Consider the following 4,070-nt stretch of genomic DNA (forward strand, 5'->3'; position numbering starts at 1 on the left):
GGTCCAGTCAATCGGCTTGGAACGACCATACGCTTCGGCGAGTGGGTTCTGACGGGCGAGGACGCGGGCTGGGTTGAGCAATCGGCCCAGTCAGCAGACTATGTCCGGTGCGTAGCCCTAACCCAGCCTGATGGCGGGTTCCAAAATGTGTGGGTCGGTGGTGGCCGGGGAGCGTACCGGATGAAGGCAAAGATCTAACTATGGGATCTAAATTGAAAGTACAAATTGAACGTTCGAAGTCGGCGGGTCCAGCTCCTACTCGGAGTGAAGCCGTCGCCACAGACGCGGAAGCTACAGCAGCAGCTGTTAGCCCTCCTGCGTCTGCGAAAAAGACAAGGTCCGGGAAGGTGCTGAACATCGCCAATCCTCGTGTGACCTTGGAGAGATGCGTGACACCCACGCGAGCGGTCTCGGTGAAAACTGAGGCCACGGTAGAAGGCGCGCCGGACACCGGTAACGTGGGGACAGCGCCCAAGTCGGGGGACTCCCCCAGCCGCAAGGCTGGGAAGGAGAAACCCAGAAAAATCGAATCAGTCAAAGACACGCTCGTGAAGGTGCAACCGGCACCCGTGCGTGTCGAAGACCCCGAAGGTGGCGGTTGGAAAACCGTCACCAAAAAGTCGAAGCGTGCCAAGCCAGTCGCACCTACTGGCAAGGCCGCAGCAAACCAGGCCAGGAAATCGAAGGGGACGGTTTCCGGGCACAAGGTACGGCCTCTCGATCTCGTGAGAGACGAAGCCTTCAGGCGAGTATCGGAGATACGGACCTTTTGCTTTCGACCCGAGTCGAAAGTCAACAAGGAGTCCGGGTCGAAGATACTAGCAGAAGTCGGAGCACTCAACGAGTTGGTCCAGGAGCTGATTCAACGAAACAGCTTCGTCGAAGGGCAACTCGCCGCGGTCAGGGCGGACCTAAAAGCGCGTCCTGCCGTAATGAGTGCGGCGCGACCTGGGCCGTCCAAGGGAACCCTCCCGAAGACGGTCTCCAATGCCGCGCAGTTGACCTACGCCCAAGTGGCAAAGGTCAACCAGTCAGCGACTCCGGAGGCGAGAAGACCACCGACACAATACGTGGTGCGTATCTTCCCGCCAAAGGATAAAGGACAGAACAGCGATGCTACTAAGAGAGCTGTTCTGTCGATCGTAAAACCTGCGAAGGAGGCGATCCGTGTCAGATCGGTTCGACGCATCCACTCCGGTGGCATCGTCGTCGAAACCGATCGCAAGGAGGACCTAAAAGCCTTCGTAGGCAATAAGAAGCTGGCGAGTGCGGGACTGTCCGTCTCCTTGCCCAGCAAACGGGACCCCGAGGTCCTGATTTATGACATCCCGAAAGGGATGGGCAAGGAGGAAATTGCCTCCAGTCTTTGGAGGCAAAACCTCTCTGAGGCGTCCCAGAAGGATGTGCCTTCGGGCGTTCGGGTCAGTCGCATGGCTGGCAAGACCCCGGAGACAGCCAACTGGGTAGTGGCCGTCAGTCCGCAGATTCGTCGGCGGCTGGCGCAGAGAGGGGACCGGGTGTACCTCGGGTGGAGTTCCTGTCGTGTGCGGGACTTCATACAGGTCACCCGATGCTATAAGTGCCAGCGCTTCGGGCACACGGCGAAGCGCTGCAAATTCAAAGAGGATGTCTGCGGACATTGTGCCGAAAAAGGGCACGGGTATGCGCTCTGTAACAGGAAGAGCAAGCCTCCGGTTTGCTCCAACTGTAAAGACAGAGGGCGACCATCTGAGCATAAGTCGCGAGACCCGGCCTGCGCCTCCTATCAGGAAGCGCTGGTTTTGGAGATGTCTCGTATAAGACGCGAATAATAATTTGAATCTCGAATGGATAGTACAAACGACCGGCGACGCTCGAGAGTCATACGGGTCATGCAGCATAACATGCAGCGGGCCCGAAATGTGACCGACGAAGTCCGGACTGAGATGCATAGGCGAGGGGTAGATGTGTTGCTTGCACAAGAGCCATATAGCTGGCGGGGTACTGTGCCCGGGCTAGGCTTGAGAACGAGGCTGATCACGGCAGGCGAACCGGTGATGGCTGCAATAGCGGTCAGAAACCCGGATCTAACCGTGGTCAAAGTCTCTAACTTGTGCGACACGCATTTGTCCTGTGTCAGCATCTCGGGTTCGTTTGGGAGCTTCTTCCTGATCAGCCAGTACTTTCAATGCTCCGATGACGTTGAATCAGGTCTGGCGCGATTGGAGAGAGCTCTTTCCGCACTTAAGCATAACCGAGTCATTATCTCTGCCGACGTTAACGCAAAATCAGCCCAGTGGGGCAGCGCGGAGACGGACGTGAGAGGCCGTAAACTCGAAGAGTTTATCGTGAGCCATGGCTTGGTTGTCTTGAACGAGGCTGGAAACGCTCCGACGTTTTCCAGCCCTAGTGGACAGTCATACATCGACGTCACACTATCGACACCTGATATTTGCGACAAGGTGCGAGGTTGGAAGGTCCGCGAGGACCTGACGACCAGCGACCACCGAGTCATAGAGTTTTCTTTGAGTTTTTGCGCCGAGGACGGTGCTGCCGAAATTAGTAGCAACAGCAGCACCAACCGGAACGGATTATTACCAAGGTTCCGACTCCGAAGCGCAAAATGGCCCGAGTTCGACAAGGCGCTGCAGGAAAGTAAGAGGAGTATATCCCCCGATCCATTGAACAATAAGGGGGATGTCGAACATCTAGCACAGGAGATCGAAAGAATGATCGTCCAAGCGTGCGACTCCTCGATGCCAACCAAGCAGTGGCATTCAAAATCCGTCCCATGGTGGACGGCCGACCTGACGAGGCAAAAGAGGCGAGTCTACAAACTTAGACGAGCCTCGCAGAACGCAGCATGTTCAGAGGAGCAGAGGGCGGCCAAGAGGACCGAGTATCTTAAACAGAGAAAGGCCTACAAAGCCGCCATCAAAGCTGCTCGGTCGCACAGCTGGCGTGCATTCGTGACCGAGCAGGGAAACAAGGAACCCTGGGGCCTCATTTATAAGATCACGAGGCAGAAGATGACAGCCAGCACGGTCATCTCGAATATAAATCGTAACACTGCCCAGGGTTACACCACAGACTGGGACTCCACCGCTTCCGCGCTGCTGGAGGGGTTAATTCCGGACGATAGCCCCGCGAATGACTCCCCGGATCATGCGCGAGTCAGGAGGGAAGCTGCCATCGAGCCGGAGAGTGAGGACGCCAGTCCCTTCACCCTCTCGGAGCTCAGATCGGCGGTCAACCGACTGAAGAGCGGCAAGTGTCCAGGCCTAGATCGGATCGAGCCGGAGATTTTAAAACGTTCGTGTAATACAATCTCACGCGAGCTCCTCCGACTCTACAACGGATGCCTGGCACACGGAGTCTTTCCCGTGGAATGGAAAGTCGGGTCCATCATTACCATCCTTAAAGGACCCGAGAAACCTGAAACGGAGATAAAGTCCTACAGACCAATATGCTTGCTTTCGGTCGTAGGCAAAGTCTTGGAGAAGCTAATCGCTACGCGATTAGCTAGTTTGTTTTTGCACCCCGACTACGCCTCCGATCGGCAATACGGATTCAGGCCGCATCGATCCACGACTGATGCCGTGGTAAAGATGAGGGAGCTTGCGTCCGGTCGAGAGGAAAAGTACGTCGTGGGTCTGCTCTTCGACATTGCTGCGGCCTTTGATAATGTCTGGTGGCCAAGCATACTCAACGCGTTGAGGAAGCGAGGCTGCCCAAAAAACCTACTTAGATTGGTGGTCGACTACTTCGACGGCCGCGTGGTGACTATGGTGTCTGATCGCGGTGCAGTGCGGAAGAAAGTCACTAAGGGCTGCCCACAGGGATCGATTCTTGGTCCGAGCTGTTGGAACTTAGTCTTCGACGAGGTTCTACAGCTCTTATCGAACGCCGGGCTCGCTTGCGAGCCCATCGCCTATGCAGACGACCTTCTTGTCTTGATCTTCGCGAACAGCAGGAAGGGTCTAGAAAGCAATGGCCAATTGGTTGTGGACACCATTTCTCGCTGGTGCGACCAGCAGAAATTGTCGCTGTCTGCGACCAAGACCGAGATGTTATTCTTAAAAGGCTCTCTC

The sequence above is a fragment of the Megalopta genalis genome, unplaced genomic scaffold, assembly GCF_051020955.1.
Source record: "Megalopta genalis isolate 19385.01 unplaced genomic scaffold, iyMegGena1_principal scaffold0141, whole genome shotgun sequence".
Lineage (NCBI taxonomy): Eukaryota > Metazoa > Arthropoda > Insecta > Hymenoptera > Halictidae > Megalopta > Megalopta genalis.